At 39.5% G+C, this 12400-nt stretch overlaps 1 protein-coding gene across 2 annotated transcripts in view; it reads left to right on the forward strand.

Annotated features, from left to right (window-relative positions):
* LOC124622152 (pyruvate dehydrogenase protein X component, mitochondrial-like) overlaps positions 1–12400 on the forward strand; it is a 132725-nt gene that overhangs the window by 94551 nt on the left and 25774 nt on the right. The window lies entirely within an intron of this gene.

A 12400-nucleotide genomic window follows, 5' to 3' on the forward strand; every position in this document is an offset into this window, starting at 1 on the left:
AGTAATTTTGTTCATTTTTGTAAGTTGCTGCATTACTGCACCTCTTTTTTAAATGGAACTTAACGTGTATGAGACTTGATCAAATAGTTTCAAGATAACAGTCCCACAAGCCACAGTTTCACTATCAGGAGAGGAGGGCCCCCAAATGTTTGCCTTATTCTACCAAGTATCAGGAAACACATAACATGGGTGTGGTTCTTGTGTTTACCTGTGTGCTTGAAGCCCAAAAGTCTGTATTCTGTTGTTGTAGCGATCAGATGACTTGCTCCTAAAGCTTCTGAGACATTTGCATTATATACGACTGTCAAAAAAACGAATATTGTTTGTGGCAAGTGTGGCGAACTATTAGGGCAGGAGTGTGGTTGTACGCTGAAAAGTATCCAAATCGTGCCAAGCACTCATGATCTGTCTTTGCAAACATTATAAAAAAAAGGTTCTCAAGACTGGAAATGTGAAAATAAAATACGCCAAGAGCAGGTGATGAAAGAAATGAAATTAACATTTTAGCAGCAGTAGCACACAATGCAACTATCACAAGAGGCATCTTGGAAGTACGACAGGGATCAACCAAATGAGTGTGCTCTGAACACTACATTTCATCCTCTTCATGTTTTGCCGCACATACAGCTTCAAGGCAGTGACTTCCAAAATTGGTTATAGTTCTCTGAATTCTGTCTTCGAAAAGTGCAAAGTGATGTGGCATATCTGTGCAGAATTTTGTGTAAGAAAGACGCATCATTAACAAACCATGAGCAAGTCAATCTTTGCAATATGCACTAATCATAATTTCAAAATTCACTCTAAATAAAAAAAGTAGATAAAAACAACTCTATTGGCCTGTAAATGTTTGGTGCGTGTTTTTGAAGACCCACATCGTTGGTCCCTGTTTTATCAATGAGAATCTAAATACACGCAAGTATCTCGAGTTCCTAAGATATGCTGCTGCTGCAGCAGCAGCAATTATTCGAAGACATCTCACTGTACCTAAGGCAGTCTGTGTGGTATCAACATGACTGAAGACCCTTCTACCCTACACATATAATGACAGACCCTGTTAAGAGAACATTTGGAGAGCATTGAATGCGTGTTTAGGAAACACAAAGTGATCTGCACGCTGACCATACTTAACACTTTGTTCTTATAAATTAAAACAAGAGGTCTGTTATGAAACACCTGTGACTCTCAAAGGCACGAAATTCCTTAGAACACAGGCCTGTGCTTGTTTTACCTCCAGATAAAATTCAGCGTGCAGTATTATTTCTCCAGAATCAGTTTATTACATGTAGCAATCATCAAGGTCAATGTTTGGAGCACTTGATATGACAGCCATGAGAATGAACACTTGAACTGTACCTGAGTTACACACTTGAACTGTACCTGAGTTACAAACTTGCCTACATTTTATATAATAGGGCAGACATTTGTGGAACCTCTTTCGTGACAGTGGGACAGTTATTTGTGGTGCTGTTACTTTCATACTGTTTGACCAAGTCCCATACAAGTTATGCCACTGAAGTTCTCGTAGAAGCTTCTTTCAAATGCTTCAGAAAAAGCATATTGTTCCATTAGAAAAAAAAACAAAGTCAGTGTTGTAATTCAGTGACAATAAAAAATAAAAATTACTTGAGAATGTCAGAAAACTTGTCGAAAACTGCACCTTCATTTATTTATCGTTCTGTATATATTTGGGGTTGCCTGTCGTGGGTGCCTCACCCTGTGTACATGAAAATACCTCTTTGTTGCGGAGGTATTTGTAACCACTGCCTCATATTTCCTTCTTCTCTTCTCCTGAAAAAATCAAATATAGCTTTTTCACCAATTAATTACTTCTTGTATGTGTCAGCAGAGTAACTGACAGCTGTCTTCCATTTTACTAATATTCCAGTTCCCAATACTTCCATGACTTTGATATCTTCTTGAAAGTGCTCATCTTGTTCCTCACTGACATAACCCAAATATTTAGAGGAGAAAAAAATCAATGACATTGTTCAAAAATTAAACTGTGAATATTTTTCCAGCATGTTGGCTACTATAGGAATGTAATGTGTTTTTTTTCTGTTGCTTAACAATTTAGTAATAAATAATCTTCTTGAATGACACACAAGCCTCCGTCTCTAAGTTGAGGCAGCATATATGACTCTTGAGTAGGACAAACACACCTTCATTCAGTTTCGCCTCTGCTGGCTGAGGAACCTTCTCATAGAGATACTTGAAACATTCATCATCTTTGGCTTAAAAATTTCTAGACTTACTTCAGTAGGTTCAACTTGCCTAGAATACTGTAACTGTATTACATGAAAAAATGTACACACATGAGAGACAAGGTACATATAACAGACAACCCACAATTGGCTGGCAAAGCCTTGCACTCCAGCCTATATAGTCATTATTTTGAACAGGGGATGCAGCTGCTGTCATACTAGCAGACCAGGTGGCCCCTAGCGGCTGAATCAGGCACTCAAGCACAAACTTCACACACAATCTATGAAGAAGCTCACATACAAATTTGTGGAGAAGTGAGTACTGTCCTCATGTCCATTTCTTTTGTCATATACGCTGGTTGTTGAGTCATTGAGTCATACCACCAGTGAATAGGGTTGGAAGTAGAACGATCGCAGACAGGTGTGGTGCCCCACCCTCCTGCAGGCCACCCTAGTGGGAGACCATATGGGGGGGACAGGCAACACTGATGTAGCTTCATGTCTAGTCCAACACCAGTGAAGGAGGCCATGGTGAAGGCAGCTGAACAGGTGACGCCAGCAGTGGCGTGGGCATTGGCTGTGACAGTGTGGGAGTTGGGGTTCTGCCTAGCCCCTGACAGCTGTAGGGGGCACCCACAGCAGAGGAGATAGCTGTGAAGGCATTGGCAGCAGCAGCGGAGAAGGTGAGGGCACTGAGCTGGTCGAAGTGTTGCAATGCTCTCCTCTCATCAGAGTGGACGACACAGATACATCAGCCATGATGACTCATTATGACCACCGGCACCCATTTTGGTCAGCAGCCAAAACGGCGAGCCCAAACAGCTGTGCCAGGCGGAAGCATTGTGACGCTGGTGGTGTGGAATGTCCTGGCATCGATTGAAGCATGTGTTACAGAGTCTGAGGCTGATGGCCATGAAACAACTCTGCCAGACTCTTATTTCCAACAGGGGCAAACCTATAAGAACCAAGGAACAAGTCAAGAGGCACTTCGGGGGACCCATTCGAAACATACTTTTTCGTGTGAGTCTTAAATGTTTGTACTAGTCGTTCCGCTTCCCAATTTGATTGAAGATGGAAAGGAGGAGCCATGATATGGCAGACAGCACTTATTTTTACAAAAATCTTCAAATTCCTGAGATATGAACGGGGTGGGGTGGGGGGGGTGGGGGGGGGGGGGCTGTTGTCTGTAACTACCGTATATGGAAGACCTTTCACTGTAAAAATTTTTGACAGAGCTGTAATCATTGTCCCCATAGCAGCAGACATGCAACACGCCACATACGGAAACTTAGAATATGCATTGGTTACAGCAAGATAGTAGAAATTCAAAAAAGGTGCCACAAAATCTACACAAACTAGTTCCCAAGGTGGCTGCAGAGCTAACCACAGCAACAAATATGGAAGGGGGCCACCTGGTGTGTGATACACTGTGGGCAGGCTGCAGCAACACACACTATTTTCCCCATCAGTCTATAACGAAATTTTTGGCACGGGGGAGACTGGAATTGTCGCAAAAATAATCATTGAAAGATTATTTTATTAAACAGAGAATTTGAAAAGTTTGTTGTTATACTTTTGTTCCAATGACATCAAGGACATGTGATCATCATTCATCACTCTGGCCTCCACCTCTCAGAGATAACTTAGAGACAAATACATATGCTTACTACTAGAACAGTTATCCAAATATTAAACTTTAGTAATTAGTTCTGCAGTGACATATAAAGTTTACTTTGTTTCTTATACATATCTCAGTTTGGTGTAACTCTGAGTAATCTGCATTCTGTCGCTGGTGCTGAAGTCGTCGTCCTGGTCCATTTAATCTGCAAACTGGATCTAGTTACATGAATTCCATGAAATAATCCAGGTACCAAGTTGTTTTATGGTGGTTTATTAATGACAAGCTGCACAATTTCTTCTTGGTGGCAGTACACTGACGGGTGACAGTGGTCACATCTGTCAACTGTCTCCAACTGAGCTTTTCTGAGCCTTCTGCTCCCCCAATTTGTATGTTCTTAACAATGAAGTTAAAAAAACTAGACCGCAAATTTATAAAATTAACAATTAAAAGTTCAAAGTAATTATGAATAACTATACACAAAACCTTTTGTATTTTGTGCCTAAACTGGTGTATACACATAAAAGATTTTTATGTAGTATTTACATCACATTATACAAAATACTGAAAAACAACACTGCCAACCTAATTTTTCTTAATTATGGATTAATTAGTGAATGCAAAATAATGCTAGCATATATTGGATGAACATGACATACAAGTAAACAAAGGAAATAATTAAGTTTATGAAATTTAATGTTTACACAAAATCACTCTTTAGATACAATTGGAATTACGAAACTTTCTATCTATTGCCTCTTTGGAGACTATTTCATTAGGGTGTTGAAAAAGGAATGTAAAGCAAGGGGTTGTTTTATTTCAAGTGCCTGGCCAAAAGACATGTCTTGCGTGCTAATGCTTTTGTATGTGACACCCCCTGTGGTCCACATGTGATAAAAGCATAACCTCACTGCCGAAGGGAGGATGGGAATACAGCCTGGGGAGTGGTGTCCTTTGTAGATAACAGCACAACTCCATCCCAGACAGAAAGATGATTTTATAATGCAGAATAATTTCTTAAAAAATTAGAAGCATGGCCCAGAGGTTTGTCCAGCCAGCCGTTTTGCATTATAGAAACAAATTAACTTAAAACAGGAACCGAAATTTTAGTGCCAGTAATAGGAAAACCGTCAGCAACATTTTCAGTTTCCGCATCTAAATAAATAAAAGCAATTCCTCTTTATCAAACTCTGGATCCACACCAGTCGGCAAAAAGCGATAAGGTTTTCATGTTGCACTGTAGGTCAAAAATGTATCTCATGATTATATCCTGACGGAAAAAGAGCCCAATGCTGTGAGCAGTGTGCAGCTTTGTCTGGTAAGGACATGGAAGGGTTACAAAGAGACACCAGTGTTTTGTGATCAGTTGAAACTTAGCCCATATAGAACAACGTGAAATTTTTAGAGCATGCACTATTGCTAAAGCTTCTTTCTCCACCTGCGAATAACGCTGTTTCACTGAATTTAAGGTTTTAGAGGCATATGGAGTAGGGCATTCTGGTCCATCTGCCTACTTAAGAACAAGGACAGTGCCAAGGCTGAACTGAGATGTGTTGTGGCTAACACAAGATGCTGGCCTGACTGAAAAGTAATCAAACAAGGGACCGACTGTAGCTTAGATTTCATCAATGTGCCCGGTCACAAGCCAGGGACCATTGGAAAGTAATATCGTTATGTAATAATAGATGGAGTGGTTGTGTCACAGTAGCAGTGTTCAGTATGAATTTGTGGTAGTACGCTATTTTGCCTAAAAATGCCGATAATTGCTTGATGAACGTGGGGTATAACAACACGGCAATTGTTTCAATATTCTGTTGCAATGGTTTAATGCTAGCATGGGACACTTCAAGACCCAAGTAAATAATAGATGGTTGAAAAAACTGTGTCTTGTCCAAATGCACTTTAACCCTGCAGGCTCTAAAACAGAAAATGAGCACAATGGTTCTGCACATATTTCTCTGCAGAGCCACCAGACACTGCTATGTTGTCTGAATAGCTGATGCAGCTTGGAACCGATGCAATAAGTTACTGTAAAAAGCACTGAAAAATAGCTGGTGGACTAGCCACACCAAAAGGCAAACACTGGTATTTATAAAGCCTAAATTGTGTTTTGATAACTAGAAGGCATTGAGTTTCCTCATCTAGTGGTAGCTGTAAATATGCATCTTTTAAGTCAATCTTTGAAAAATAATGCCCCCACCCCCCTCCCAAATAATTTTGCTAACAACTCGTCAGGGCGCAATAAAAGACAGGTACTAAGGATTGACAGTGTATTAATTGATTTTTTAAAATCACCATAGAGGTGTAACTCACTTGTAGGTTTGCCTACTATCACCAGTGATGGTAACCATTCTCGAGAACAAAAAGGTCGAAAAACATCGAGGGAGTGAAGACGATATATTCTGCTTTTACGCGATCCTGTAAAGTTACTGGTACTGTGTGGGACTGGATGAAACGCAGGCAGGCAGACTGTTTCATTGTAATATGAGCTGAAATTGTGATGCACGACCCAGTACTGGAGAAAATGAAGAGGAAAATGTGGCCCAGAGCGCATATAATTGTTGATATGGAACTTGATCAGAAACCAAATGCTCTTTTTCATCGATGAAGAATCTAAAGAGTTAAAAGTGTCCAAATCAAACAGATTTTCAGTGTAAGCATTGTCCACAACTACAAATGTTAATGAACTAACCACAGTCTTGTATGTCACAGGTGCAAACTATCCAAGAATAGGAATCTATTGTTTGTTATAACTCGACATCCTCTGTGACACTGTATCCAGAGGGAGAGAACCCAAATCCGTTGCTGCTGCATCCATGTCCACCTGCATTCTCAATGGGTTTTTATAAACACATAATTCAATGTAGAACTTGCTTGTAGATACCGTCACTGCTGATACACTGTTGACATCCATGTTCGTTTCGTCCTCACTCAGGTTCAGAAGAGTGTTACACACAAAAGTAGTATGTCCCTTTTTATGGCACCTACTACATGTTGCCCAGCACTTGGGGCCTGTGGTTTGTTCGTGTTGATTGAACCAGTACAGGCATGAAGGCAGTGGAGCACAAGGCTGTTGCTGTTGTGATGCGGACTGTTATTGCGAAAAATGATTACCTATACAATGCTGACATCTCTTGGAATGCTGCAGTAGCTTCTCCATTCCCTTGTGAACTGAATGAAGGCTAGGAGGGGTGAGAGAAACTGAATTTTGTAACTTTGGACCAGGCTTATATCTGCCTACCTGCAACCCATGAAACTTGAAAGCATAGGATTTTCACAATGTAGAGCTCGCTCTCAAACTTCCCTGACAGGAGCAAGATGCATGACTGCACATTGAACTATTTGATCTGAATGAGATTCCTGATGAACATTTGTCACAAAATTGTTGTTGTTGTGGTCTTCAGTCCAGAGACTCGTTTGGTGCAGCTCTCCATGCTACTCTATCCTGTGCAAGCTTCTTCATCTCCCAGTACCTACTGCAACCTACATTGTTCTGAATCTGTTTAGTGTATTCATCTCTTGGTCTCCCTCTATGATTTTCCCCCCTGCGCTGCCCTCCAATACTAAATTGGTGATCCCTTGATGCCTCAGACTATGTCCTACCAAGTGATCCCTTCTTCTAGTCAAATTGTGCCACAAATTTCTCTTCTCCCCAATTCTGTTCAATACTTCCTCATTAGTTACGTGATCTACCCATCTAACCTTCAGCATTATTCTGTAGCACCACATTTCGAAAGCTTCTATTCTATTTTTGTTTAAACTATTTACTTCCACGTTTCACTTCCATACATGGCTACACTCCATACAAATACTTCAGAAATGACTTCCTGACACTTAAATCTATACTTGATGTTAACAAGTTTTTCTTCTTCAGAAACTCTTTCCTTGCCATTGCCAGTCTACGTTCTATATCCTCTCTACTTTGACCATCATCAGTTATTTTGCTCCCAAATAGCAAAACTCATCTAATACTTTGTGTGTCGCATTTCCTAGTATAATTCCCTCAGCATCACCCGACTTAATTCGACTACATTCCATTATCCTCGTTTTGCTTTTGTTGATGTTCATCTTATATCCCCCTTTCAAGACACTGTCCATTCCGTTCAGCTGCTCTTCCAAGTCCTTTGCTGTCTCTGACAGAATTACAATGTCATCGGTGAACCTCAAAAGTTTTAATTTCTTCTCCATGGATTTTAATTCCTACTCTGAATGTTTCTTTTGTTTCCTTTACTGCTTACTCAATATACAGATTGAATAACATCGGGACAGGCTACAACCCTGTCTCACTCCCTTCCCAACCACTGCTTCCCTTTCATGCCCCTCGACTCCTATAACTTCCAAAATTATGTTGATGATTAAGTCCATGTAGTTCTGCTGCCCATGCCCTGTATGACTGTTTTGGCTGCTTTTGGCACTGATAAAAACTCCACTTAAGCATCTATAATGTGAGTACATTTACAGTTATAGGCAGACAGTAACTCACTCATCTGATCAAGAGAAAGACTTGAAGGTTCTTGTAAGGCAGCAAGCTGACACAACTGATACACACAAGGTGAGATCCATGACAATAAAAAGACCCTTGCACAAGTTTGTCTGTTACCCCAGATGCCTGGAAATGTTGTCATAGGTGTTTTTCGTTAAGTGTCCCAGTCTTCTGCTGAATACGAATGCGGAGAATCTCAAGATGATGCACACCGCTTGGTCTGCCAGAAGTTGCCTTAATCCTGTACACTTGATGACCTGGTCGCAGCAAATGTTCCAGCAATCAAGGCTACCAATTTCTGGGCCTCGAACCAAGTTTAACTTGCATAAAATCCTGTATATATATTGTAGATATGTTTTATTTTGTAAATAATTTTATTGTACTGTGCTGGATACAAAAATAATAACAATAATTCTGCTGCATTGTCCAGATGTGGCTGAAATAAAATCGGTATTGGCTGTATGGGAGCTATGAGTAGCCGTTGAAATCTATTATCCTTAACTAACTTCACATCTACAAATTTATACTGTAAAAATGAATAAGAATTACTGTAAAAATGAATAAGAATCATCAATAACTGAAATTAGTGCAATAAATATCAGCATCAGACGTTGTTTTCATATGGGATGTCACACCGTGACTTACATGGATACTTCTGCCGGTCATTCCTGGGGATGCTATGATTGCCACTTCTGCTGCACACCATTGGGAAAAGAGCAGAAAACAGGGAAGTCTACAGCCAATTTGGTAGTTGCATGGAAATAGTTAGCTCATTTGGAAGGTGCAGTTGTGTTAAGGCGGGATAAGATGTGTGCCAAATCAATGAAAAACACTAAGATATTCTGGAAGCCTGGTGCTTCCAAGGCTACAAACAAATACAATCTGGCTGCCTGATGAGTTGAGAAGCGACCTGACAAATACAGGGCATAAAGTGTATGCTAAGGACACAGAAGAAAGGAGAAGGAAATGTCAATTACCAAGTAACTGGCAAAATGGTCTCCATGTTAAATGTGATTTAGACTCTTTGGGAAAAGAGCTCGGGAAAGATGATTATATAATTATAGTTGGAGTTGTAGGCAACAGTTTGGGCCAGGGACTTTGTTACATAATTCAGAGTGACATCAGGTAGGTCAGTGAGAATGCTACTCACATTACTGTGAAGATCATATCATTTTTTGAGTGGTACAGCTGACCTCTGGTGAATCTTTGTGCACATTGTGTTACAGCAGGTCTCGGATAGTCACTTGAGAAGGTCACTTGGAAGTGTGTATGATTAATGCGTCACCTTCACAAGGCAGCACAATATGGATCTTCCTGCTTTTGATAACATCTAATAACTAACATTACACAGTGTGGCAAAAACAGATGGAGCTCCGAAACATTGCAGCTTGGTCAAATATGTAGATAGAAAGAACACTAATTTAGTATTTCCCAACGAAAAAATGAAACAGATTAACTTCTGATATCAGTACAAGAAAATAAAAGGGCATATAGATTACTAGGAGAGGTTTTTTTTACTTGTATTATCATCACTTGGAAGTCACTGAAATTGAATGGGTAAATTTATATGGATACAGTCTAATTTCATACTGTCCAGCATCCAATGGAAATACAGTTCTGGTATTAGGACCCATGCCCGGGGTAGTGAATATAAACAACAATTTTGGTGTTAGGATCCATGCTCCACAGGTTAGTAAATGTTGTTTCTCCAGTAGCGTTTGAAAGCTGTTACAAAAAAAGTTGCCATTACCAACCTGGTTCACATGCCTTTGTCTCATAGAATTTCTACTTTAATCTCCTTCCCATGCTTATTGATGGTGGTGAACTATTAAACAATGCACACAACACCTAGAATTAAGTTTTCATTTATTTTCACATTTATTAACACACAGTTTGGTTAGATGATCAGTTTTGTAAACTGTAGGACATCTGTATCTTTGCATTGGCCAGTAAGTTACACAAACTTGAATAATATTCCAAATATGCACAAGTGATTCATTGTGAACTTTACATAGTAAATTCTCAATTAAGGTTATATATTGTGACTGCTGCGCACTGACTGACTGTGCGTGCAAACAGAATACCAGCTGCAGAGTTACTGACTTGACTAGCAGAAATGAACTAACTAAACTGTAGGTGATGCTCGTTTGCAGATTCGTGTATTACAGAAGCTGTTCTGTTGTAGATATTAATGTAAAAGACAGAAAAATTAAGAGAGACAGAGATATAATAGGCAGATGAATAAGTTTGTTTAACTACTAGCTGTATGCTTAGCAAATGGGAAAGTTATCAGTACTATTTTGTGGGAAAGCAGTTTTAGTGTGCGTGAAGATTCACAAAGTTCGTCAAAAAGTTTTGAGAAAGTGAAAAATTCTAATTTGAATAATTAACAAACTAACATGTAAAATATGGGAAATGCAACCACTGACCTATAGCTGATTGATGGGTGCAGTGCAGTGACACATATTATCCCCCCCACCCGCCCCCATTTCCCTCACCTCGCGTCCAAGTTCTCCTACTATGTTTCTCTATGTTTCTTCTTCACCTTTTCCTACTATCAAATTCCAGGTTTCCGTCACAACTAAATTTTCAACTCTTGTAACTATCTGAATACTTTTGCTCATCACATAAATTCTTTCACTCTCTTTATCATATGCTTACATGTATTCCTATTTTCTTATTCATTATTAGACCAACTCCCTCAGTACCCCAATTTGGTTTTGTCTTGATAATCCTATATGCACCTGACCAGAAGCCCTGTTGTACGTGCCAGTGCTTTTCACTAATTCCCACTGTATCTAACTTCAACCTATCCATTTCCCTCTTTGATACTCTTGTGTTCCATGCTCTGACCCACAAACTGCAGATTTGTTTTTCCCAGTGGAATATTTTACCCAAGGGGACACCATCATCATTTAACTATACAGAAGAGATATGAGCCCTTGGAAAAAGTAATGCCTGTAATTTCCCTTTGCTTTTAGACATTCACAGTACCAGCAGTACAAGACCGTACAAAGCCAAGTCAGTCAGGCAGCTAGAATTTGCCCCTCCAGCTACTGAAAAGACTGCTGTCCCTCCTCAGAAACCACATGTTTGTCTGGCCTCTTCACAGATATCCCTTAGTTTTGGTTGCATCTGCAGTGTGGCAATCTGTATCGTTGAGGCACTCAAGCCACATCACCTCGACAAGGCTCATGGTTCATTATTTTACAACTGTTAAATTGACGAATGCTTACCTGATGCCGCTGTGGCTCAAAAGACACTAGTGTTGCTGTTAATATTTGTAACACTGCCTATCTCACAAACGAAAGTCAGGCAGAGTTCTATGACAGATATTATACTGCCCACGAAGTTTGGACATATGGGGCATAAATTGGTCTTGGCAAATTAAAATGGTATTACATTAATTGCATCCCTGTTTCACAGGTGGATTATACCTCCATTACTGAAAGCAAAGTGTCATAGGAATGAAATTAACATTAGAATTGGGAAACATGCCTTCCTATATGATTTGGCATTGGTTTCACTCCTGTTTATAATTAACATAAGTGGCTTTCAAGTGACAAAAGGACTATTCAGAATATGTAATGCTAATGTTGACACTAACAACACCACCATACTAAATGAGAGTTCAAACTTGAGCATATCAAACATACTCAAGCAACAGAAAAAATACTATTCCACGGCAAGCCTTAATCTCATGACAATTCATATTAAATTGAGTTACTGTGTGGATAAATTATTGAGGGAGCTAGTACAGTAAGTTTTGCCTTTGTCTTGAATGGAAGTCTGGAGCTATAGGCATTTGTTCCTTCTGCATACAGAAAAACTGGTCCTTGATAAATATCAGTTTGGTAAATATCAGGTTGGTGTATTAAGTGATAAATAGCATTAAGTGAATTTTCCCTCTAGGAAACCCTTCTCAGTGCTCTGCGAATTTACACTTATTTGATTACAAACCAGGTTTTGACTGCTTAGGCCATCATACATGCAGAATGTTTACATGTAAGAAAGTAATAAGTTTTTTTTTTTTTTTTTTTTTAAGTCATGTAGAAATAGTTACAGTAACTAATAAAGAAACTTTTTTATTTGAAGATA

Source organism: Schistocerca americana, chromosome 7 (genome assembly GCF_021461395.2).
Source record: "Schistocerca americana isolate TAMUIC-IGC-003095 chromosome 7, iqSchAmer2.1, whole genome shotgun sequence".
Lineage (NCBI taxonomy): Eukaryota > Metazoa > Arthropoda > Insecta > Orthoptera > Acrididae > Schistocerca > Schistocerca americana.